The sequence below is a fragment of the Neopelma chrysocephalum genome, unplaced genomic scaffold (assembly GCF_003984885.1).
Source record: "Neopelma chrysocephalum unplaced genomic scaffold, ASM398488v2 Primary Assembly neopelma1_22b, whole genome shotgun sequence".
Classification (NCBI taxonomy): domain Eukaryota; kingdom Metazoa; phylum Chordata; class Aves; order Passeriformes; family Pipridae; genus Neopelma; species Neopelma chrysocephalum.
In genome coordinates, this window is record NW_020897690.1 from 12,504,895 (window position 1) to 12,532,071 (window position 27,177).

The 27,177-nt window shown below is 41.7% G+C and overlaps 1 long non-coding RNA gene across 1 annotated transcript; it reads right to left on the reverse strand.

Annotated features, from left to right (window-relative positions):
• Nucleotides 1-9,503: 9,503 nt before the first annotated feature.
• On the reverse strand, nucleotides 9,504-13,520 carry LOC113964911. Its single transcript, XR_003533342.1, has 3 exons — nucleotides 13,425-13,520; nucleotides 10,081-10,168; nucleotides 9,504-9,660 (listed from the first exon to the last, which is right to left on the reverse strand). It is a non-coding gene; the product is annotated as an uncharacterized LOC113964911 (long non-coding RNA).
• Between the last annotated feature and the right edge of the window lie 13,657 nt (nucleotides 13,521-27,177).

Sequence of the window (27,177 nt, forward strand, 5' to 3'; positions counted from 1 at the left end):
ACAGGTCAGCATGAGCAGAGGTATAAAATAAGACAAGCAAATGTCTGTGTTAGATTTAATGATGTGTGCTCAAAGCCGTACTTACCAGATATCCTGTGTTAGGATTACCCTGGGATCACCGGCCATAATTCTCCATGCGCCAGCCTGTAATTTCTGAAAACACTACTTTTGCTTCTATTTTTAAGTTGTCTTTCCTATCATTTTCTTCATGGTTATCAGGGCTGGATAGTTCTGTAAGAGCTCAGTCAGCATGAGAGAAAACAGCAGCACAGAGGAAAAATGGCAGTGATGGCAAACTTCAAAAGGTTTGGAGGTTCAGGAAGAGGTGTAAGCTTATCTGCACCTCTTTGGTGTGGAAATTGATATGGAGTTTCATGAAAAAGAACTCAACTTCTTGTAAGACATCTGGCAGATCAGAGCTTCACCTGGGTTTGAAGTAACTTGAGAGTGACCTTTCCTGCACTGCTTCCATATTTTGCCTTCCTGTTCACTGCAAACGAGAAGTGGCAGAAGAGCATGATGGTTTTGGTAGATGGAAGCAGTCTCCCCGCTTCCCCATCCTCTGTTCTTTGTTATCAACAAGTTTAAGAGCTCAGCCTGCAAACAACAAAAAGCCAGCCAGCCAAAGTGTCCTTTTTAAGCTTTACAAGAATGTTTTTGGAGGTTGGGAGCAGAAGCATGCAGAGGTGAATAATTATTTCATGTGAGGAGGCTTGTTTGTATGGGGGCAGCCAGATCAACTGGCAGCTTCATAATATGGAGGTGACATAAGAGTAAAAAGTAATGTAAAACTGTGCAGGATAAATTCTTCCTGACATACACCCCATGCCAACTTCAGAGAAATTGATGACTTGCCTGGATTGTAAAACGAGTACAGATTTTGGCCTTTTGTTTTTATGCAAGGTTACAGAATCCTGACGCTATGATTGTTGCCCTTGATATGAAAGTCACATGCTATGATTCAGTGGTTTTAATTCTCCTTAAAAAGCTCATTAATCACTGATTGTACATGTGTATAATTATTCTGCTGGAAATCTCAATCCATTTTTTTTAATGTGAAAGTCAATAGTTAGGGGGCTGCCAAGTCTATTCATTATAAAACCCTGTTGTCAAGAGTATATAACCGGGCTGTAAACACTTGTTCCAATCTAAACAATTGCACAGAAAGAGCCTGCTAAAGGAGGTAAATTTAAAAAAAAAAAAAGTAGAGAGAAAAATCCGTATGACTGTTTCTAGTTACATGTCCTTTACTGAAGGTAGTACGAGGCACCCAACTCTGCAGGCTCTGGATGAGCACAAGGCTACGGTGCTCCTCTCCTTTCTGCCGGCAGAGGGAAAGAAAAGGCTGCTGTTATTCCGTCCTTCAGATACTGCAGATGATTTTCTGTCCCAGACAGAACAGCAGTGCAAATCCTGATACTTTGCAGCAGTGCAAAGTCTGTGCTCCAGGCAGAGGTTTCTCTCCCACAAATGCCTTTCTAGAAGGTATCTTTAACCAAATCTAGGTTCATTCTGTATTTTGTGCAGAAGGTGTAATTTTAATAAATGTGAGGCTCTATTAAACCATATCATGGTCTCTTCCGGCCTCAAACTTTGTAGTAAGATAATCCAAACCAATCCCTGTACTGGGTTCTGTCAGGGAGACTGATGCAGCAGCAAACGCCGAGAATTTGTGCCAGAGCTGGTGCTGGAGCCCCCCTTGCTGTTGCCCCATATCTTGTGGGTGGGTTTGCTTGGAGGATTCTGGAGTACTTCTCAACAACACTGTCCTGGGATGTCCAGGCAGTCAGCCTATGGCTGTATGCACAGATAAAATAGGAGCATGAGCTTGGATGGGGAGAGCAACCATCTGAAACATTCTGTTATATGCATGGGTCTGCCTAGAATTCATGGCAATTTTTGAGGTCCTCAGGACTGTTGCCACAGTCTTGGGACTTACATTAATTTTGTAGCAGAGAGCTCTGTGTTGCTATGAGGAGAAACGGTTGCTTGAATGGATAGGGAGGTCCAGGATAATAAAACATTTGAGTCCCATCCAGCAGGGGGAATATGGAGGAGCTCAGTCCCTAAGCCCTGAACACATCCACCTCCACCGCCTAGTATGGCAGAGAGTAGTCATGCTGAAAATAACTTTCCGATTTAGACAGAGAAGTCTCTGATGTTTCCCCTTACTCTCTGAAAGCAGGCACGAGAGGAATGAGTCAAGCAAGAGGAAATCTCCGGTTTCTCAGTATGCTGTTTCAGGCAGGTGTGGGACTGTGTGTGTCTGCTCAGTAACCACAGAAATGGTTTGTACAAATCATTAGACATTTCAATATAGAGTGGTTATGGCTGGAGAAGCACCTTTTACAGAATTGGATCACTGCATAAGCGCCCCCTCATGATAATAGTATTTTTAAATTGGCCCAAGGTTCCAAACAGAGCAATAAAGAGCATCAACAAATACTTAGGGAAACAATCATACCTATGAGTCCCAGCTGCACATCCCCATGGCATACTGTGCCTCTTGGAGTGTGCTAGTTAAAACAGGCCATGTAAATGGAAAGGAGGACAAAGCAGTCTTCTGAAGCTAGGTACTGGATTAAAAAACTTTGGAAAGTTTTCCACTTCTTTCTGTGAATGTTTCTGCTTTATGAAACAGAATCTGAGGACCAAAGTGATTCAGACTCATCCAGGATATCTACAGGATGGGTTAATGCACTAACACTATGGGCATTCATTACTATAGGCTATAGGAATGCACTAGGGCTTGAATGCAAAGTTTCTTGAAACCCCCAGGTGTGCAGCAAAACAGAATGGTGGACTCCCTGCCTCCCCCAGTCCTTGTACTCCACCAAGATAACCACTGAATATAGTCACCACATGCAGTGGCCACAATGTTGATTAATTAGTAATGTGCAGTGCCTAGGAGAACTGGAGAATCACATAATCTGGAGGGAAGGGCTCTAGGGAGATTCTAGCTCTGATTCCAAGCAGATCCAGTGTTGAATTCAGACCTGTTTTCTCTGGGCATTATCCAGTCAGGCACTGGAAACCTTCAAGGATGGAGCTTGCACAACTTTTTTGGGTAAACTGCTCCAAAGTCTGACTGTCCTCATGCTGGAAAGATTTTTCCTTATATCCTGTCTGGACACCCTCTATTTCATTTTATGACCATTGTCCTGTCCCATGATCACACATCTCAGTGAAGAGCCTGGTTCCATCTTCTCAAAAACCTCTTTGTAAGTACTGGCAGGCTTCTGGTAGGTCCCTCAATTTTTATTATTTTTTTCTCTTCCTTGGGCTGAACAAGCCTTGTTTCTTCAGCCCTATCTCATGCTCCAAGTGCTGCCACACCACACATTTTGGCGGCCCTTTGCTTAGCTCACTCTGTCAGTCAACATTCTTGTGTCTGAGGACACAAAATTGGACATGATATTTGACATGCAGCCTGAGCAGCAAAGAGGAAATTTCATTGTTATTCACCATTCTAAATTTAAAGAAACTCTGATAGGAAATGTTTTTAGCCCTTTGTAATTTAGCATTTAGCTATTTAACATTTAGCTCAACCCTGAAATCAGAGTGAAGCCCAAAAGTATCCATTAAATACTTTTTTAAAAAACACATTCTTTAGAGCAACACTAATAAAAACTGCTGAAGATGTAAAAAGGAATCCACATCATAATTGTTCATCAACTGCAATTAAAAAATTCTCCTTTCATTTCAACACTGCTGGTTCATTTATGCATCAGAGACCATGGGACTGAACAAGCATCGCAGGTACAGATGTCAGCTGTGAGCCATTTTGGGGAATGGGCATGCTTGCCTCAGGATGTCTGAGGGAAGGGACCAGCCAGCTCAAAAAGGCATGAAGAAATAGGATGGCCTAGGGATTTCCAGACTAGGACTCTGAAGGTGTTCCCGAGTACTATAGTGCTAACAGAATTGCACTTTTCCAAGGGGGATATTAAACACAGTGCTGTTGGGCTTCTAATTCACCTTGATGAGTTGGAAGGCTTCTTCGTGTAGCTGCTGAAGCCTGTCGCTGGCACCTGAGACTGCTTCCTCAGGAATGGCAGACTGGCAGAGTCAGTAATACCTCTCAGATCAGTAGAAATATTAATATATTAAAATATATGTGTAATTTGAAAATGCCATTGGTGAATGGCCAAAGCTGAAAGGCTCTGACTTTATTACCCAGACTTTCAGTGAGGTTTTTTTTCTTTTAATCCTCCAGGCAATACTTCCCCCATGTCTTTGCTCCTAAAATCAGATTTCATTTTAATTTTTTTGAGAATAAATTGCTGTAAATCTTTGGAGGGTCCTTAGAAATGTGATGGCTGCTGTGTCAGGCGTTTTGGTTGAAGAAATTCTGCAGCTGAGTTGAAAATAATCTATTCCTTGCTTTTATTAAGCATTGCCTGATTATTTTTTTCCTAAAAGGCCAGAACTGTAACTGGTCACAAGCTAGTGTTTCATCTAGGCAGAGATTAAGCCAACAGGTGTCAAAAGTAAATAGGTAACTCATTGGGATAATGTTACCTTAAAAGTGTTGGAGGATTTGAATATATTTTGTGAGATGGCATTTTTGGATTTCTTCCCATTCTCACTCCTTTGTTTTGAATGCAGATAGGTTGTACAAGCATTGCTTTAACTCACAAAAGCTTTCTGAATCTAAAATGAAGCATTTCAAAATTAAAAAAAGCAAAGTCAGAAAGATTGAGACAGCAAGCAGCCCTCTCAGAGAATGCTGTTTGGCAGTGGTATTATTAGAGGAGCTGGAGCTGAGAGAAGAGAGCGTGTGCACAAAATTCCCTGCGTCACTAAATATGACTTTCAAAACCTCATAATATCTTCTGTAAAAGCTACCATCCTGTCAAACATTTTTTCGGTTGATCTCTTTGTGGCTGAAACTATAAAGAAAGCTCAAATAAAGTCGCAACTATTTTTGCTATAAAAAAAGCCACATCCTTTTCCTTTCTCCTCCTTGCTCTAAACCCCTGGCTGTACGGCATTTGATCAAGCTTTCAAAAAGACAAAACAAAATTCTCCCTCAGGCATAGAGCAATCTTGGGAAGTTTTGGCTCAAGAGACAGATATTTCTGAGAAAATGAAAAAGAGATCTTGGAAACAAAATCCTACAGCAACCATAACTGTGCATCTCTATGGTGGCTTTAATTATTATGTGGAAAGATTCAGTCAGATATTTAGAAAAGCTGGGGGACTTATATTAGGACTGAAAGACTGGAATGGGGCTGGCAGCTGTGATAGGGACAGGGGACCCTGAAGAAGCACATCTGCCTTCCAGTTCTGTGTCAGGATATGGCCATGCAGCAGCGGGCAGATGAAAGGAGGTGCTTTTGTGTCTTTTGTAGTCTCCCTGGTAAATCCTCTTCCAAAGGGAAATGCCGGAGAGTGAATGCAGCCAGAGTGCTCGTTCTCCACATCATTCAGGCGTGTCTCAGTCCTGAATTGGGAGCTGATGCTTAGCCATCAAAAGAATATTTCATACCTGCCTTGACCTATTTAGTTATTGGCAATCAGGCAGCCTGCTGTTCTATGCATGTGTGTGAGCCCACACCTCTTTTGGACAGTTACCTGCTAATAATCAGAGCTGAGCTGACAGCACGAGGTCATTAATGGATATTAAGATTTTTATCAACTCTGGCCTGTGTCTGATTTAAATCAGGTGTCTAGAAATGATAACTGACCACCTCCATGACCTTTTGCCAAGCAGTTATATAGTATTTAATACATCAGATTTTTCCAACCATATATATTCCCTCATTTCTATGTTATTCTGACACTATTTTCTCAGCATTATCTACCTATAATTTTCTTCGATGAACTAGCACTCTCTTTTTCAACGCTGGAGTATGCATTCTTCAAACAGATGTTAAGCATTAAAAATAGCAAGGAATAATGATAAATAATTGGGATGATCTGAGAGATCGCAAGAAATAAAGGAAATAATTTAAGGGGAAAAAAATTCTATTACCATCAAAAGGCAAAGTAAAGTAAGAAAATAATTGCAGAAGTTCTACTTAGTAATCTTGAGGTGCCTGAACCCTGAACCCTGACATGTCTGACGTGCAGTTAGCATCAATCTCAGGTAGGGCTGTGGAGATTGTATTGTCCATGAGGCAATCTAAAAGGTAGCTCTGTCTTATGTATATAAATGTTGGAGTCATTCAGATTTAGAAACATGAATGCGTGGCTTAAGTCTGTGCCACCCCCTTTTCTCTAAGCTTTGAAGCTTGATCTTTCCTTTTGCAAGAAACATAACAGAGTCTCACTCCTTGCTCTTTCCATTTTCTATGGAGGTATGTGTTTACATGGAGGTATGAGTTTACACGAGTAAACTCATAATCTTTGTCTCTGTGTGAGTAATGGAGCTACAGGCATCACAAAAAGTGATTGTATGTGACCAGCCCCCAGACATCGTTCTTCAGTTTTCTCTGTGTAGGACATGCAGTTGAGGGCACGATTGAAGTCTTATCATACCGCAGTCAAGCTGTATAATGAAACTTTAATGTCATAGTGTCTCCTCAAATGCTGTAGCTTTACACCTTAATAATTTTTGCCTTTTGTCCTTTGAACCCTCTCCAAATTTTCTAATTAGGTTGTTTGGTACATAATGAGGGTTCTCAGTGCTGGCCCCTCTGCTCAGCACTGCACAGGTGACAAAGTCCATCACCCCTCTTCACTGTGATCTATTGGCTTTAAGGCGTTTCTTATCCTTCATTTACAAGCAGTGAACAATTTGCTGTCCAGTTTTGTTCTTCCTAAGTGCTTGACATCGTTTATTTTGGATTTCTCCTTCTTGGATGATGCTGCTTTGGGTTGTGTTAGTAGGGGTCAGTGCAAGTGTTGTTTTACAATGAATTTCTTTTTGTTACTTCTCACTTCAATTCTGTAGATACGTATATATTGCTGTGGTTTTGCCCTTTCTCTTTTGTTCCTGAGTGTGCACTTTGCAACATCTTTTACATCCCTAATGAAGGTATTACTCCAAGTCAAAACTAGATGGAACCCTGTGAACATTTTGCTTCTGCTACCTCATCACTGTCCCTGCTGCAGTTCTCTGTAGGTCTCCTTATCAGTCTCCTTTCTGCTTTAGCTCCTCCTGTAGGTCTTTATTAAGCAAATTGTTTATGCTGGTTGCTGAACTTCAAGAATGCAAACAAGCATTTGCTTTCATCTGGTGGTTGCTCAAAACCGAGTTGGAAAGATTTAAGCATGTGCTTAAGTGCTGCTGAAGGGAGGCTTCTCTTTCAATTTAATTACTTTTATCCCTTACCTTTTGATTCTAGTCTTCTATGTATAAAACATCGATATCTCCCCCTAGAATGGATTCTTTCTTTATCCCACGTCACTTGTTGCTCGTGTTTCCAATGCCCTCTCGAAGTTTTCTAATAGCTCTTTTTGTACTGCTTGGTCGATTATTTTACTGGAGATTGAAGATAAAAGTGCTGGGCAGTAATTGCCAAGATCATTCTTCCTTCTGTGTAAATCAATACTATATTTGCTTTATTTCCAGCCTTTGGGACTTCCATAGTTCTCCATGACTTTCAAAAATAATTGCCAATGGTTCTGTAAATTAACTGGCTATACCCTCATCACCTAAGGATGAGTGCAACCAGATTAGCTGATTTGTATGATGGATATTCAAAATTTCCAACTGTTCCTGTAACCTGCATTACAGTGATGGCTATTTGGCTAGGATTTTCATTATTTCCCAATTGCTACATCCCTTTTTTCTATTTTATTCAAGAAAAAAATAGTAAAGGGGTAAGTTGGCCTTGGAAGAAATACTGGTTTTTTCATCTTCCCCTCACTTATTAATGAAACTACTTCCTGGCCATCTTTCCTTTCCCCTACAAGGCATTGGAGAAAGCCATTCTTATTCTCCAGTACTGCTTGGGTTAGCATAAATTCAGCTAGGTTTCTCCTGTCCTTTCATTTCTCTTTTCTACTATTTGCTCTTCCATTTGCTGCTGCTTGTTTCTGGGTTCTGCTACCTCTGAGCAAAGCAGCTTGCACTGCTGTCACTGACCTATTCCTACAAATAATTGGAAACATAGCTGGGCCAGAAGGATCCAATCCATCACCAAATTCCATCCCATCTCTCCCTCACTGACCTCATGTCCTCTCATACGTGAACTTTTTCACTGTCTTTTATTTATCAGCAATGGAAAAGGAATAGCTTTAGGGCAGATATTTATGACTGTCTTTCCAAGACACTTCTCTCTTTCCAAGAGAGACGTAATAGGCAGGTGCCAGGATTAAGCAAGCCCTGTGTTTCTGGTTCCCCTGAGGTCACAGCAGAGACCCGCCCTGGAGGTGGCTGCCCATTTTCTCTGTATTTTGTCGCTGCAACCTCAGCCAATGTATGATGTTTGAGCCCAAAGCACTTTTGTTGCTGTCTCTCTCTCTCTCATGTACTTGTAAGGGCACTGACTTACATGACCTAGCAGGACTTTTCCATCTTTAACTTCTTTTACATGGTTTACCTTTTACAGCAGCATTCTCTGACTCTTTCATTTCTTGGTCGTTTCTTTTTCCCAGAGGCTCAGTTTTATACCTCCCAGCTCTCAAAATGCCCTCACTTTAATAAATGATGGCAGTTTACAAGCTGTGCTTTAGACACTATTCTTGTTGTGCTTGAAGTATTTCTGAACAGATAATTGTCAAAACTCTTCCCAGATTTAGGGCAGATTTTTTTCCTGTCATTGTGGTACCAGCTCTCAAACTGGTCTCTGCAGGTTTTAGAGTGAGTTGTTGTGTTGTCCTCAGAATAATGTAATGTAATGTAGTGTGTCAAGCAGTTCACACAACCTGTTTCTCCCTTGAGGCTGCTGCTATCCTAAAACTATTATTTTAAGGAGGGAAAATGTTTATTCTCTTCTTTGATGTTGTTTCATGTTAATATGCCTCTATTTTGCCCATTTTCCTCATGGTGGAGGCTGCTTTCTTTGCTCCAGCGACCAGATACTTGGAATGAAAACATGTTACTGCCTACTTGTCTTAGAGGGAGTGCAGGAAATGGGTCTGGGGGGAGAGCACATTATTTTCTTTCTCAGCTTTGCTACCATACATATTTATTACCATGTTCCTGGCTTCCCACTGATTATCTATAATACAATCTTCTGAAAACATATGGGTAAGACTCTAGAAACATATTACAGGAAATATGAAAAGTACTATTTTGTTACTAAATTCATGATTATCCTTCTTTTGAGAGTACCTTATGAAGACCAAACATGATACCACAGATGGTATAGTTGGAAACAAGGTGCTTAATTAAAATAAATTATAAAAAAAGAACACCCCTCCCAACTTTTAACTTAATTTATATACTGTCTTGATTTTTTGGCATAACCCCTATCACCATGCTGCTCCAGGAGCCTTTTGCCTCCCTCACCAGATTTCTGTGTAATGCATATTGTGCTTCTTGATGTGCCAGAAGCGGTCCATGTCCCCTGTCAAACCTTTCCATACTCACAGATGTTTCATCTCACATATTTTAAATTTCATCACTACTCGAAAGAGGAGGCTGAGTGTTTCAGGACCCTGACAAAGGGATCACAGTGACTGTCTCTGCTCATACAGCCCAGTCTCTGCTCTTCAGTTGTTTTCTGAGTAGGATTCCATTCACATTACGTGGGCATCTCTGTTGCCCTGAAAAAAAAGGGCAACAGAGGACCTCTTTTTTCCTGCTTGATTGAAAATATTTTCATGTATGGAAGAAATTCACACTAAACCCTAAATAAACTAATACAAGTCCAGCATGTTAGCACAGTAGGTGGCTTACTGTAGTCAGCGGCAGCATCTTTTTCTTCCAGGCAGTTTGCCCACTATGACTTTGTTCTTTATTCCCTGCTGTCTCATATGGTCAAGAATAGAGTCCCAATTAATACTTGCCATGTTGCCTCATGCTCAGCCATCAGGTAAGCTTGAAAACTTCCCATTCATTAGGCACTCCCACTTGAAATGTATTAGATGTTATGGAAGATGACCAAGGGAAGGGAAGGTCCCCAAAAGCTTATGGCAAGCAGACAGCAACATTGACTTTGGGTAAGAACACAGAAGGATGCTCACCATTGTCATAGAGGCTGAGGTTTGCCTTTCTATGCAGGGCTGCTGAAGACATCCCTGGCATTTGTTTCTAGTTCTAATGTCTTTGATGCTGAAAGAATGACGAAAAGATGCAAAGAAATTTTAAAAACAAACAAACAAAGAGGACAATAAGAATGCTAAAGACATAATCCTCCAAGAGCTAAGTTATCAAAGAGAATGTTAGGATGTGGCTTGATCATGGTCCATTGATAACTTTGAGGAGAAGACTGATAGTAGAGGGATCTTAAAATTAAGTAGACAGAATTGTTAAGCAGTCCCCTCAGGCATGGAAAGTGTGGGACTAAGGCCTTTGCCCCAGTCTTAGCTAAACTGATGGTTTCAGAGTAGGATTGTGAAGGCCCCAGGCGGATTGCTCATGGTTGCATTGCAACTGCCAGGCAGATGCAGCCTCCGGTAGGTCACATTGGCTGAGGAGGTAGCCTGTGTTTTGCCAGTGCCAAGGTGGTTATTGGCTGTTTTCCCTTTAGACACAGACATCCATTTGAGAGTCACTCCTCAGGGGCGATGCATTCCTGCAACTTTTACTCATTGATGCTGGGTCCGTTTGTCTCTCCATCTATAACACACAGAAGTGTGTCAAGTGTGTCATATTTTAGTTTGTCACACATATGCCCACCTTCCCAAATCTTCTTGCAACTGAAAGATAACAACTCCACACCAAATACAGGTGTTCTGCCAAGACTAAAGCTGAGTCAAAGTGTATAAAAGCGAAGAAAGGCAGGCAAGCTCCGATGGTTCAGACTTTGCTTTAGTCCTGTTATTTAATGAGAAGGTTCCTCTTCATCTGCTCAAAAACTGTTTTCTGTTGCAACACTCTTCAGAAAATAATTTCTTATACCTTCTGTCTCACAGCAGGTTGTACGGCTGCATTTGTTTTCAATCTTGGCCTGATTGCAAATCTAAAATATGGTTCTTTGTTCTTTTTAAACAAAGCAAAAACCCCTCCAAGCAGAATTTGAAGAAAATGGTCTATCTTCTTTTAAAGATGGTTTTGAAATATTTTGAAGGTTTTGAACTGTATTAGGCAAATGATAACTGTAAAGTTCCTTTTGTACTGGCTATATAACCTTGGCAGGAACTTGGAGCTCTTATTAGTCTAGGTAATGAGGAATAATAATAGTGATAATGACACTTCTGAATGTTTAAAATAGATTCTGTGACAATGTGCTGGTCAAATGTGAGATAATCTTAAGTCTAATACAGTTTTAATTCTCAAGCTATATAAAAATCCAGTTTTAAGATGACATGCCATTCTGAGATAATCTTCCCTGCATAATGAGTTAAGAAATTTAGGCCTTTCTACATTCCAGTTACTGAGTTTATAATTTTATCTTGCAATTTGGACACATCAGAAGGTAACGAGTAAGAGTTTACCAAGAGTAAGGCCAAGAGTAAGGGACAGTCTGGCATGTAATTTTAGGTGCTTAAAACACCAGCTATTAGAGACATGGCTCCCCATGCTTACAATTTGATGTTGTTTAATTTATCAAAATCAGCTGGCTATGTTTGGGATCCTTCTTAAAGAAGCAAAACATGGAGACCTCAGTAGAAACCCAGTCTTCCAGGTCTGGGACAAGTTGTGAGTTTTTGTTTAATAACAATGACAACTTCTAGCAAACTTGTCAGCGAACCATGAATAAGAAGTCCCAGTTACTTTATTTCTTGGCCTGGCAGTTTCACATGTGCCCAGCAGAGAGCTCTTTGTCTCTAAACCTCTCTGTTTCTAAGGAATGTGCCCCAGAAAACTTTAGGATGAAGAAAGCTCACATCAGATAGGAAAGGCAAACTATACTATAGCAATGTCTTAGGTCCGACTTAAGACAGTGAAAAGAAACTCACTGAGTTAACATCCTCTCATCTCTAATCTAGGCTCCATTCCTGTAACAATTAGAGATTTAGAAAAGCAAGGGTCCCTGAAATTTGAAGGTTCAAGGATAAAAAAGGATATTACATAAAGTCAGCTGAAACTAGTGTATATCAAATTCTTTTTTAGTGTTACTAACTTTTTCTCTCTTTCTCTTTTTTCTTTCTTTTTTTTTTAAGACCACCACAGGACTCAGGCCTTGGTAATTCACATTTATAAGTAAATTCTCAGCTTATTTAAACGAACATATTCTGAGGAATACCTTGGAAGTCTGCAGAGACTCTCTGCTGGCTGCCAATACAAAGCTGCAGGTAATAGAAAACTCCTGGCCAAAATTTCTATAAAAATGAAATGAAAAAAAAGTTCAAGTTCTGGAATTTTATATGTAAAGTATAATTTATATGTATATAATTTATATGTATAATTCTAATCTTAAATATTTCTCCTAATCTCTCCATAATTCCTGGATTTAATTAGCTTAGTTTGCAAGATAAATATGAGATGTTTCCCTGCAAATTATTCACTTCTCTTCTTGTTCATGAGTTGTTTATAGACCTATATTTATTGAGTAATTTGTAGTCTCTGGTGATCTTTAGTCTCTCCTTGCTGGGAATCCCAACCAAATATTCCTCAGCGGATTTTCTCCAGACTTCATTGATTCACTATTCGTGCTGCCCAGTCTATGACTAGTCACCTAAGTTTCAGTGTGTGGTCTCAGACTGCTGAATTGGTGATAGCTGATTTGGATTGTGAGATAAAGGATAACTGTGTAAGAAATTATATTTCCCATGCAAAAGTAATCTGGTTCCTACACAAATGCAGGCTTTGCAGAATAAAGCTCAAACTGCTCATCATTCGTATGACCAAAGCTCAGTCAATCTACTGTAGAGTAGACAGAAAGATGCAGAAAGTTGTAGAATTCACTGAATTCACTCCCACCGTGCCCTAGACCAGTTGTCCACTTTTGAAGGACGAAGAAAACCAGGCTACATCTATTGAGAAAGAAGATGGAGGCTCAGTTTCCTCCTGCTTCCTTGCTCTAGAGCTTGTTGTTGGGAAGAGATTCAGCTGAATGCTGCAATGACAAAACTCATTATCAATTTTACACAAGTTAGTTTTCTCATGGAAAACCTTACTTCACCACTTTTTATCCCTCTCACCCACAGTCTCTGCCTGAAGGCTGTGATTCTCTCTGAAACATATCAGTTTGGTTCCCTGGCAAACTGAGACAGTTAATTAGCTGTTTTCTGCTTTTCTGTGCTTGTGCCTTTCTCTGTGACAGAGTGAACAAATCTGCAGCCAGAATTTAGATGCATGAGTGATAACATGAGCATCACAGTGTTGCCAGCCATCCCTGCCATGATGCTTCTCCACACACGCAAACAGGTTGGCCACTGAATACATAAACTTTGTCATCTCCCCTCCTTGATCCTACCCAAACCTTAAAAGCTGCAGAAGACCCTGGAAAACAGTTCTCCACAGTTCAGAGTAATACAGAGATCCCTCTGCGCATCCCTGCCATTGCCCAGTGTTGAAGTGTGAAGGAGCAAGATTCAGGTTGGGAACAGTTCCAGGCATGGAGAAAAGCATACAGCAATTGGCAGGACTTTATTATATGGACCTTACAGTTATCATATGGACTTTACTGTTATTATGTGGTTTCATTGTATTCACACTACACAGTGCACAACCTGGTCGTGCCCAGGCTTGCCATGGGTTTGCCTGCTGCCTGCTCCCTGCTTCCTCCACTCCTCCCCCTTTTGTCCATGTCCCTATCCTGGTTGTTCCCCTGCTTGTCTGTCTCATGCTCCGCCCTATGTTCTGGCCCTTTCCCCGCCCGAGCTGACAAAAGACAGTGTGCACGCGTGAATAGGGCATTCTACTTGCACCCTTCCTCGTGTCCCATACCCTCTTCGGACCGCGGTATTGAAGCACTTGCACTCCCAGCCTGGGTGTGCATGGGGTTTACTCCAGATGGCAGGAAGGCTGCAGCAGTTAGCAGAGTAGTATAACTGGAAAGCAGGTGAGAACAGGAAGGAACAAATGGTCTGATGTGAGGGTTCCATACTCAACTTGGTAGTAGCATGAGGCATGCACATTTGCCACAGCTACGGACTTCTGCCAAGTTACAGTGCATTTGTGAAGTTACTGAGAAAAAACAGTAGTTAGCCAAGAGCTGAATTGTTTTTCAAGCTTCTGAATTTCCTCAGTAAGTGAATCTGATCCCTACCAAAAAAGATAAAATCTACCTGGTTTTAGTGTGGGATGTCATTAATGTCTGAGAAGACTTTAAGAACACCAGAACATATTCATAAACTGATCCTTAGTGATTTGTGCATGCATATCTCTATCTATCTAACCTATCCTTCTGCATTTCCATCTTAGGCAGACTCTTCCTCTGCGATTTGTGAACGTACCTTGAAGAGGGCTAACAGCCTCCTTATTCGGTAGAGCCACCACACTGAGAAGTCATGGTACTCAGAAGGAAAACCAACACTTGGAAAGGTTTGTATTCCAATTCCTGATTTCATGGATTAGTCTGAAAATTGTGTTATCTATTCTGCCTGAGTGGCAGCTGGTTATAAGCCTTGAGGGAGAAATACTAAATATCACTTTCTCTTTCATAAGAAAGATGATCTTATTTATTTGAACTGGATTTTACTCTGTGCTTTTTCTATGCCCTAGAGCACCAAGCATAACTTTGGTACTCCAGAAGCTTTCTGCCCTGTGCCTTTGAATCAGCCCACCCTGTCTTGGCACACATCTGACATTTCAGTAGCAGTTTGTACCTACATGCTAATTGAGATCTCCAAAGTCCCCTAACAGAACATGGCCCAACTTCATCCTCTGTTTCAATGATTGACTGTTCCAGTGATACTCTAGCTACTCTTTACAACATTCCTGTAGGATATGTAATATTCCCATGGAGCAGGTCAGAAAATATAAGATTTAAAGCACAGAGGTTCAAAATGTTTCATATCATGCATTCAAGCTGACCTCAGTTTTTCGGTTTCAAAGCTCTTATATTTTTCTCAAAAGCATGATTGAGATCAGAGAGAGAATGGCATCACCAATTTGTTCACAGTCATGAACTTATTTGGCTAAGACTTATAGTGAAAACAGTCTCCCAGAGAAGAACATAAGCCATAAGGAAGCTGAAAAAAAAAAAAAAAGAAAGGTTTTGATCTATGTTATAAAGGTGGGCCACTTGGATGACTGTCCTTGCTATTCAAATACATATGGTTTACTCCGGTTCCTGGTCCTGCCATCAGCTGAGAGAACTAGGAGTAGGAGATGTCACAAAGCCCCAGCCTACCCAGTAGATCAATATCTAAGTCAAGAGGAGAATATTGTTCTTGCCCCCTGGGGCTGTGGTTGGACACAACTGCCTCTTTTGTGTTATCAGAAAAGCCCATTAAGAGCAACTCATTTATACTGGGACAAACAGATTTATTTTCTTCTTTCTTTTAAGTCCTTTCTAGTTCTCTGTCAACAAACATTGATTTAAAATGGACATTTATCTTCCTTGGGCAGAACACTTTCAGACATCTGCAATCCTCTGAACTTGCTCTCTAACACTGGAAAGTTATAACGTCAGTGAATGAAGCCTGTGATAGAATTTTTAATAGGCAAATATTACCACCAGATTTACCTGTTGACAGTGGAGTTGATGTTAATGGCAGATGGTATGAACTAGGGGAACTTTTGGGCCTTTTAATGCTAAAAGCCTGCAGCATATAGGTTTTTAATTTACAAGATCCACTTACCATCTACTTGTAGGGAGCCTGAGGCTTGCAAATGGGTAAAAATGGATAAAGCAGTTAAAGAGGTGCTGAAGTATTATTAGGTGTGAAGCTCTGAGTGGAAATACTGTGTTCAATTGCTGCATTAGGTGGGTGCAGAGGTACAGGCAGTCACTGCCAGCTGGCTACAATGCATTAGTGGGAGACCCACACCTATTTGAGTGTGTGCTAACAGAGAATAGAGGATGGCAGCTTTAAGATTAGCTGCATGGCAGGAGAAACAGGCAACAACCAGGAAGCCATTCTTAGTAAGATTAGGCTTATGTATATTTTACATTTTGTCACTGGTTCCTCTTGGGAAGGCAAACTCGGTGCAGACATGTTGGAAATATACTCCTGAGGTGCACCAGCTAGCCCTCCAGCAGGCACTACTGGGCTGCAGGGGATTGCTGGAGCCCTCATTTGCATCAGAACTGTGAGATTTCAGGCAGGAGAACTGTGATACCCTGCTTCTGCCTGCAAACAGCAGGAAAAGTCGCAATCTCCCTCACTGGGAGTTGGCAAAACTTGCAATGGGGGACAGATATGTGTACCAGATAGAACAGGTTTTTCTGTTCTTTGGTTTTAATTTTCCTGGGAGATGTGAAAGGAAAGCAGAGATCATAGTATGTATTTAAATTAACAGAAACTCTTTGGCTTCTTACATGAAGGACATGTATGAAAACAGGAACATCAGAGCAACAGGGAAGGCAACTTGACGAGGGAAGCACTTAAAATAATGCAACTGCTTCATAGTGCACAATGAGGTCAAGGTTATGAAGAAGTCCAAACTCTGTCAGAGCTCCTCATTTCAAACTAATGAACACTTTGATGACAGGAGCTGGAGTTTCTTGACAAAGGGGTTGAACTGTTTGCAGCTAAGTGGTGATGTCAATGTCAGTAGCAGCACCGAGAGGTTAAAGACGGTAATTTAATTCATTTGGGTAAGCATGTGTCACCTTTTTGGTCAGGAGGGTCTGAACAAATTCCTCCTCTGGGTTCAAGTTCAACACTTTATCTTCAAAATATCAAGGCCAAACAGAGTTCAGTTTTACATGCACGCATAGAAGTTCACCTTTTATTCACCAGAAACATCTTGTTTCATGGCTCATAAATATTAAACTTACATAAATGTAACCTCTGTCCTCTCAGGGGTGATCATGAGTGAGCGAATTAAAGAACTAAAATTTCCAAGCTGCAGTCTCTTTTTCTGTTGTTAAGCACTCTCTGCTAGAGGCTGAACAAAAGCACAAGCAACTGTGATCAACTCAAACGCAGAAAGGACTCCCACCTTGATTCCCACTTCCCCCCCTCTGACTACCCAGTTGTAGAAACTTAACAACCACAAGTACCCCAGCCTGAGTTTGTGAGCTTTGAAAACAACAATAAAAACCCAAGTGTCTTCAATGTCCCATTCATAAAAGCCATGCCCCATGTGTGAGGGCATTATTGGTTTCTGTGGTGCTGTGGCCATATCAGTGCTGCCATGTCCTTCTTCAGTAATTTGTTGTCGCGCTAGCACAGTCTAGAAGTCACCAGTAACAGAAACGTCCAACCAATTTTGTGCTGTAACTTCCGAGATGAAAAACTTGGCTGGGAAAAAACAGAAGTCATAAGTCTATTTGCCTCACCTTCTTACTGTATGCTTATCTGGAACAGCTTGTGAAATTATTTGGAAACCTAATGTACTTAGCAGATAGGGACCAAGACTCTCTGTGAGCTTGCCAAAAGCGAACTTTAATTCACAGTCTTGATATCATGGGAGAGCTATACTTGAAATGGTCTGATGTAAGGCTTTTCTGACATTTATATGGTGAAATACAATTCAGTCCCATATTTAAAGGGAAAAAAAGGAGGCAGAACAAGGAAATCTCTTAGGAAAGCTTCAAGGATGATGATCAACATCTAAAAGTTACCCTGATCAGCATCATTTCTCCTATGGGTCTTTGAGAGTGGTTCTTGGATTCGCTTTTGGTGCAAAGAAAGATTTATTTAGTTGACTTTGAATCTCAAAAAATCAAATATTTCCAGATGCTCAATACCCTCAGTTCCTGCTATTTTTGTTGGACATTAAATGGCACCTAAGAAATAGTAGCTTCTGAGTACTTCTGCCACTGAGCCTGCCATGCTATTCCAGCTAGAAAATCTGTGTTAGCTCTAAGGCTACTCTTTACTCCTCCTGATTCCATCTTGTCTTGCCTCTCATGCTGAGCACCTTCCTCAGTCTTGCCTGCTGCCTGCTGTTTGCAGAGACAGGACACAGAGCCTGCTGTTGCTTCAGATTTCAAACATGATGCTCATCTCATACCCAGAGAAGACTAAAGAGATGGTCTAAGTAGGTAATAGAGTAATAGAAAGTGGAATTAGCAATAAAAAACTATTAAAAGGCTGTTCTGTAAATCTGCAGTGGCTAAAAAAAGAGTCCTGGCAGGGGTTGATACTGTCCTTCGCTGCAAATGGTGTCTGGGGCATAATTGTGCTCTCATGCTGATGATGACAGATGTACAAACCAGAAAGTGACAATAGTATGAGGTAGCTTTGCAGAGGGAAGCTTCGTCCTCCAGCCAAGCCACTGAACCTCTCCAACTGGAAAAGACCTTGTGCCATAGTTGTGACTCATAGAGGATGTTATCTCCTCTCAGAGAAGGTAAGTGGGCTTGAGTATCTTTCTGAAGCAGGTCAGCTGCTGGGAGAGGCACACAAATGGGCTCAAAGGGAAAAGCTGGTGTCCCAGAGAAGATATCTTGCTACACGAGTCACAGGTGTCTCAATCTTCACACGGGGTAATCTTGAAGTCTGTGTGGAATATCCATGCTATCAAAAGCAGATTAGAGCCTGTTCAAATGCTGTCCCGATGAACCTTTCAGCCTGTTTTTATTCAAGAGCCGATGGCATGTTTTGCACAGAGAAAGCCAATTACTCTTGCCCTGTGGGAACACATAATATCCCACTTCAGTTTCCATGGCATTTTGCTTTTCTTGGCCCAAATAATTGTTCAGTACTTGTGAGGGCCACAGTACTGAATAGCAAACTGTTTCAGCCCAGACACAGCAGTATGACAAGACCTGTGACAAAACTTAGTGCTGATTTAACAAAGTACTCTTATTGGCCTTTTTAGCCACCAACGCGCCTGCAACAAACGCGGGTAGAGCCCTTCCCAAATCTTCGTTCGCGAAGCCTAGCCATGATGATACCTGATGATTGTGTCTGTGAAGAGTCATCATGGCTGTGGTTTGTATTCAAAGCCTCACAGTACGCTGAGAAACATTCCCTCAGGCTAGATCTGAAAAGGTACTAGTGTGTCTCAAAGTCAGAGGTTGCAACACACAATGCTGAGATGAGCAATCCAGGACCTGGAGCCCTGCATTAGACTCCTGTGTGCATGGGAAGTCCCACACCTCTGACAGGGGCTTCCAGGCCACCATGTTGAAGCACGTGGCCTATGCTAACCAAAAGAATAGCCTAGCCTAGGAGCGTGCTTGTGAAGCAGTAGGATGGTGCTTTCATCCCTCCGGAATGGTAATGTTCATGGGTCAGAAGATGTTTTCCTTAAAAAAAAATTAGCAGATGTCCTGGAGGCATTGGCTAGAGCTGTTTCCCCAAGGGGCAAGAAGGCAAGATATCATCCCCTCATTTGTCTGAAAAGAACCAAATCCACGCAAACTGGGTATGTGTGAGCCTACTTCCCTCAGTTGAGGTCTCCTGCCTCTTAGGGCAGTGATAAAGGAAAGATGGGCTTTGGCCACCTGCTGTTGTAAGAGAAGTTCCCATCTTTCTCTCATTACTTGGTTTGAAGAGAGTTATGTCTGAGGATGTGACATGTGTTAAACATGTTCTGAAACCACCTTTCAGATCAGCCATCTTGTGCATCACAGCTAAATGTCTCGTTTCCATGACCCGGCAATGTGCACTTGCAGTCCAGAAAGCCAATTATATCCTGGGCTGCATCAAAAGCAGGATGGCCAGCAGGGAAAGGGAGGTGATTCTGCCCCTCTACTCTGCTCTGGTGAGACCCCACCTGGAATACTGCACTGTACTGTACTCTGGGGAGCCCAGCAGAGGAAAGATATCAACCTATTGGAGTGAGTCCAGAGGAAGGCCACCAAAATGATCAGAGGGATGGAGCACCTCTCCTATGAGGAAAGGCTGAGAGAATTGGGATTGTTCAGCCTGAAGAAGAGAGGCTTCAGGGTGACCTAACTGCAGCCTTCCAGTACCTGAAGGGAACCTGCAAGAAAGGTGGACAGAGACTATTTATAAGAGCATTTATAAGGCAGAACACAGGGCAATAGAATCAAACTAAAAGAGAGTAGGTTTAGATTAGATACTATCTTTACTGTGAGGGTGGTGAGGCACTGAAACATTTTACCCAGAGATGTTGTGGATGTCTCATCCCTGGAAGTGTTCAAGGCCAGGCTGGATGGGGCTCTGAGCAACCTGGTCTAGTGGAAGGTGTTCCTGCCTATGGCAGGGTGTTGGAACTAGATGATCTTTAAGGTACCTTCCAGTCCAAACCATTCTATGATTCTGTGATTGCAGTTAGGTCTAAGGCCTAGTCTAGGGCATAGATTAGGTGTTAAGCTCAAGGAAGGAGTATTTGCAAAAACTCAACTCCTGAGTGAGTAAGAAATCACACCAGAGAGCAGTCTAGGTGCCTTCTGGCCAGATGAGGTTTTTTCTAACGGTACTTTTAGATGCGGTGCCATGCAGAGAGCTGGTGCTTATCAAGACTTTCAAGATTATCTTGATATGGCAGAAAGTCTTCTGGTATCTTTTGAAGCATTTGCCTTTTCTTTGTCGTGGAAAGTACTATTTGATGAAAGTTGCAGTCTGCATGATCCTTTCGATCAAAGCAGCACACAAGCTTAACGAAGCTTGTGACTAGAGGTTCTATAAAATATGCTTAGAGTCGGCATTACAAGATCCAGTAATAGAGGAATTAGCTTACAGTGTACACAGGAGAAAAGCTTTGCTCTGGGACAATTTACAGAGGTTCTGAAAAAGGATTGGCAATAATTTTGCTCTGAAACAAGGATGTTGCTTTTATAGCAGTTTTTATTGGTAAGTTCATCCTCAAATGTGTTGTTTTATCATTATTTTCCTATTATTCACTCTGAAAAAACTATCAGCATAAAAATATTACTTGTTCCAGTATAAAACTCAGTTACTAAGGTTACTAGATGAGATCTGTTTGGAATGATTTACAGCTCCTAAACACACTTTCCTCCCCCAACAAGCTGACTGAGAAGAAGAATCTGCCCAAATAAATTAACCATGGTAAATGCAGACTGACCTACAAATTAAGAAATACAAGGTTAAATACAGACATTGATCAAAGGCAAGAACTATAAATAGATAATGAACTGAAGAAACAATGCCTGCAAAGCAAAAGGCTTCTGGAGTTTTCACATTGGCTGGCAAATGCTGTTTAAGTACCCTACTCAGCAGAAGAGGAGGATACTGCCTCTATGCATTCGGAGGAAATGTTGTGCAGCAGGCATTGTCACTTTCACCTAGAATAAGTCAAGAAAAAATTAAAACCATCCTCTGTGAAACTTTGCAGGGAAGTTCAGCATAGTTCTTCCAGTGTCAAGGCTGTGATCTGACACACAGTATCACTGCCTTCATGCGGATGAGAAGTTGTTGCTTAGATTTTTCATTTTCTGGTACTTATTCTTTACAGACCACCATGGTCTGGTGGTATAATGAAAAGGGTGCTGCATCCTAAAACACCATTTGATGTTTTGGGACATTCTGGCAGTCAAGTCTGAATTTCCTCCTGCTCCGTTTATGATCAAGTCTTTTTAAGCAGTTACTATTTTCTTCACAGTTTTTCACTTATTTTGGCTTTGTGTTGTTGATGAAGTCCAAAGTTGTGTTTTACAAAGGTGCTACTTCTTATCCTTCAGCTTGCTGGTGAACTGAGATCTGTAAAAGTAGGTGCAGTCATTAACACTGAAACATAAATGATACAGGCAAATAAGCACATCCCTGTGCGCCATTACGGGTCTATTGCCTTCAGGAAAGTCTCAGTGACATGCAGTGAGTGAGGATCCAGACTCATATGAATGAGGCCCTTCCAGGCAAGCTTTTTTTTTTTTTTTAATTTTGGCATCCCTTTTTTGAAAGGCAGGCCCCAAAGCTCTCACCTGAAGTGTGATTCTTTCTCTGGAGCCTTATAATCCACCATCAAAGGTTTTGGGAAAACACTGCTTCATTGAAGACATGATCCTTGCTGGAGGTCTCTGAGCCTGTCTAGTGGTAACTAACGGATAGACAGATACCCTTAGAGATGCAGGACAGCCCCTAGGGAGGTGAGAAGACTAAGAAATGTTCTCTGCTAATTAAAGTGCCATTTTCATGCAGCCGCCTCTGGCGACCGGGAATAGTGTATGTAGCACTGGAAGGGATATAGAAGTAGATTTAGAATGGGAATGGTACTACTCAGATGAGAACATTGTCTTTGATAACCACAGAGGAAGAAAAACAAGATGGAAAGGATGTGGTTTAATTAGGTCACTGGTGTAATAGCTGGGAGTGCCACTTGGAAGTATGCAGTAGCAAACAAGCATCTTTTTCTACCCTTAAGTCTCTCTTTCCTTTGGAGGGCTGTGTCATCTTTCCCACTGTCAAGGCCCTGAGGATACAGGAGCAGCGTGGCTGAGGTTGGAAGAAGCCCCAAAGATCATCTAGTCCTATCCCCTATGCTCAAGGCAGCATCTGCTAGAGCAGGTTGCTCAGGACTGTTTACAAGTTGCTCAAGACTATATCCAGTCAGATTTTGAATACCTTTAAGAACAAGAATGTCACAATGTCTCTGGGCAATTTGTCCCAATGTTTGACCAGCCTCACAATGAAAATGTTTTTATTTCTTATGTTTAAATTGATTTTTCTGTGTTTCAGTTAGTGCTCATTGCCTCTTGTACTGTCACCAAGCAAAAGCCTATCTCCCTCCATCTTCTTTACTGCCTCCTATCAGGTACTTAGTGATAAGATCTCCCTGGGTCATCTCTTCTCCAGGTTGGACAGTCCTTGCTCCCTCAGCCTCTCCTTGTGTGTCAGAAAACTGAAGCTCTTTACTACTTTTATAGACATTTGCTTAATCTACTCCATTATGCCCATGCATAGTTTGTACTGCGGAACTCAGACCTGGACCTAGTACTGCAGTTCTGTCTCACCAGTGCTGAGGAGAGAGGAGGAATCACCTCCCTTGACCCACTGTGTACCGCTCTTTCTAATGCAGCGCAGGATGCTGTTGGCCTTCCTTGCTGTGAGTGTGCACTGCTGGCTCATGGTCAGTTTGCTGTCCACAAGGACCCCAAGATCCTCCTCTGTAGAGCTGCTTTCCAGTTGGTAGGACCACAGCCTGTACTGGTGCATGCTATTCCTTCTCAGGTGTAGGGCTTTGCATCTGTGTTTGTTGACCATTATGAGATTACTGTTGGTCCATTTCTCCATCCTGTCTAAGTCCTTCTGAATGGCAGCATATCCATCCGACGTATTAGATATTCCACCCAATTCTGTGTCATCTGCACGTTTGATGAGGGTGCACACTGTCAAGTCATCCAGGTCACTAATGTAATTGTTAGACTGGGCCAGTTTTTAGTGCTGGCTCTGCTGTGGATCCCTGGGGTACAGTACTAGTGGTCCTAGACTTCATGCTGCTGACTTCAATCTTGAGTGAATCAGCCAGTTTGAGGTTCAACTCACTGTCCTCTTATCTAGACTGTATTTCATCAATGCATCAATGATGGTGTCATGGGAGACAATGTCGAAAGCTTTGTCTAAGACAACGTGAACACCATACAGTGATTTTCCCTCAAGTCCTGTCATTGCAGAGGGCTGACAAGATATCTGTGTGATGATCCATGCTAATGACTTCAGGTCACCTTCTTCTCATTCAGGTTTTTGGACAGGATTCTCAGAGGGACTGGTCACCACCTTCACAGGGTGAAGGTATGTATGCATGTTCTTGGGAGATCATTCTCCTATCTTTATAAGTAAACAAATGACTTGTAACAAACTACACTAGATCATAGGAGACTTCACACCACAAGCATGGGCTTCCCCCAGACTTTTCTTTAAATTCCTGGCAGCTGAATGTACTTATGAAAGAATAGTTTTTGCCCTAGAGATTTGCCATAATGTGATGCTGCTAGTTAAATCTGTTTCTCCTCCACCCCACCTCCCAGGCTGAGGTCTTACAGACTTCATTTCCTTGCTGCTATCAACTAAAGGCAATCTTCTTTCTGATTCACTTACGATGATTTTTAAATCAAGCTGATACTGCACTTGATTCTTTCTAATTGGTACACTCTGCCTTATCCCCTTGGAGATGGGGATGCCCTAAAGCCTGATGATTAAGTCAGCCTCTTAATAATATCCCAAATCATTTCTATGCAGGTGTCCAATAATAATTTTATAAGGCAGTTTCTTGGCTGCAGAAAGGTGTAGGAGAGATGTGAGCCTCTTTTGAAGCATACTGTTCTTTTTGATGCCAACCAAGAACCATCTTGTCATTGAGGCACTGCAATATGGGGTATGCCTTCCAATCCTCCCTTTACCAGCTGTTAAAATATCTTCCTTCTTATCACTCCATTCTGGCCAGTTTAGTGACCTTCCCTGGGAAATCAGCTGTGTGGTTGCACACTGAGCACACCATGTTATGCTGGCGCACCTGGGCACAGCTCCCTTGCCTCATTCACGGCGTCTTGGAGTGTGGGATTTGGTAAATCACTAAACCTGCTGTTCCACGGTTCCTGTATATACCTGGGGACAGTGGCATCTCATCTGTCCTTGATTTGACACTGTTGTGCATGACAATGCTTAAAAGGAAGGGTTTCCCTTTCATCAGGGGAACACAGTGAACGCTCTCTTGCATGCTGCCACAGCAGAGTTCATCTCTGAAATAATGCTCTGTCCTGTGAGGAAAAGTGGGTGACCAGACCAGGAATGTAAAGCATTGTCTCAGTGTGGCATTGTTCAACCAATGTTTCTGGTTTTGTGGTCTATAACACCTTTTTTTATAGCTTTCTATTGTTTTTCTATTGTATTTCTATTTATATAGCTTTCTATTTGTTGGAGAAGGGAACAGAGGGAAGGGGTCAAGGTATAGGAGAAGATATTCTGACCTCTCTTTTGTCTTCCCTCTTGTGAATCCTATGGGCCAAGGTTCCATGTAAATCCCATTCCTGATGAACCCAACCCAGAGCTTGAGGAGCTACCAGCCTACAGGTCAAGTTGTTTTATGTTGTGACAGCTCTTCTTGAGGCACAGCTGGAATGACCACAAAGAAGAAATAATATACAGTGACCCAGTAGGGAAGGCAGTAGTCCCATATACCAGACTGTTGCTAAATGTTCCTTCTCTTCTACTCCCTGTCCCAAAATGGCAGTTTAGTAGGAGCAAATTGAAGATGACACATGATAAATGCTCATACACACACACAGACAGCTGAGCTTGGGGATGGCTGTCGGGATGTGCTTGTTTCTGGCTTGCTGCCAAGTAAAAGCTGGAGGAAACAGTGAGAGCTAACAGTGAGCATTGCCTTCAGATCAGGCAATTTAGATGCTGCCTTGATGCCCTCTCACAGAGGTTTTATTTTCTGGTAATGAAAGATGTTCTGAAGGGGTTAAATCCCTCTGTTAATCCACTCCCACACCCTCATAAATTCAAGACAGCTGATGGGCATCATTTGTTCTAATTATTTGGGTCCTTAGATGACTTATTCTTTACCCATGTGCCCTTTGAATTTAAACCACATTAACTAGCAGTGTTACTTGCCTGAATATCAGTCAGCTGTTATGTATTTTAACTCAAGAATGGCACAGTTGAGTTCACACATTTGTTAAGTGATTTACAAAATTATAGAAAGATTTGTTCAGGTAACCTTAATGGATTTTATTAACTCGGCACTAATAATTTAGAACTTTGACTGAAAGGCAACTTTAACCTAATTTGTCTTTGGTCATAGGACAGAGTGCAGCAACCTGTATATTCTGTTCAGGCCTCACCTTGAGGACAGAAAGGAAAGCGATGTTGGGCAGGTGTGTAACCCTTGGAAATACAAGCACACAAATCAGTTTGGCTGTGCTGGAAATGGCTTTTTCATCAGCCTAGATATATGTAATGGGTCAGTCAAAGAATATCTACTTATTCCCACCTCTCAGTTTTCCTTTCGCTTTTTTCGTGCAGAGTTGCTATTTCCTGGTCAACAACCATTCACTAGCAAAGAGAAGGTCGTGTCCCTCTGACATTACTGCCTTACATCAGTAGAGCAGTGCACAGCCTTGTTTTTCATTCAGGGCAAGGTCAGCACAACAACAGTGCATGCTTTGCTGCCAAGATTGGGTTCACTTCCATATCTGGTTCTTTTCTCCTTGCTCATTATGGCACAAGCACGGTCCTAACATCTAGACCTCCGATAAAAATATTTCAAAATGAGCAGGTGGGAAGATATCCACCTCTGCTTTCAGGGTGAACCTACAAAGCTGTAAGTTTAACAAACATGACGGTGAGAGGATGTTTAAAGCATAAATGTTCTGAGGCAACCAGATATAAAGTTCGGGTCCTGACCAGATATGGCATAAGAAGCACAGGAAGGCTCTGTATTAAAAGCAAACCCTTTTTAGCTGAATGATCAGAGAGTACTCATCTTCTGTAGTCTATAAAAGTAAGTTTATATACAGGGAAAACCTCTACAAAGTGTAAACAAGATCAAAATGCAGCCTCATTACCGGTTACCCTGGTAAGTGCTGTGCAGCACAGACCTCTACAGGAGAGTTTCTGAGGAGGAGAAATGAGCCAGCCAAAATAGTATCTTCTAGGCTCATAGCCCACTGCTTCCTGTCAGTCACTAGATAAATTCTTCCTCAGGATGATTTCCTTTGCCAAAGGGAGCACCGCGCTGCTGTCTGTGATATAGTTTCAAAAATGCAGGTTTCTGTTTATCGGCTCAAGCTGTACTTGGGCTTCTGTCCCTTCACTTGGGTTATCGTGTCTAGTTGCTGGCTTAGGGGTGCAAATCAGGTGCCAGAGGAGAGTCAAATTCTATTTGATGCTGTAATTAATTCTGTAGGAGTAAAAATGCTTGCAGGAATATGCCAGCTCCTTCCGTTTACAAGCAGTGATGTTAGGTTCCAGCAAGACTAAAAATACATCGTATTTACTCAAATGTAAAGCACTGGATTAATTGTCAAGCATATTTCTGAACAGCTGAAAGTCTGCCTATCACAGAGAAAAAACACAGCCTATATCTGAATGCCTAGGTCCTGCTAAATTCCTTCAAGCCCTGTGAAGCAGCATCAAAGAAAGAAATTGGCAGCAACTATTTGGGTTTTTGTGTCCTGCCTCTGATTAATGCAGTGGTTCTTTTATCAATGAGCCTACAGGAACGCTGTAGGACTTGCATTC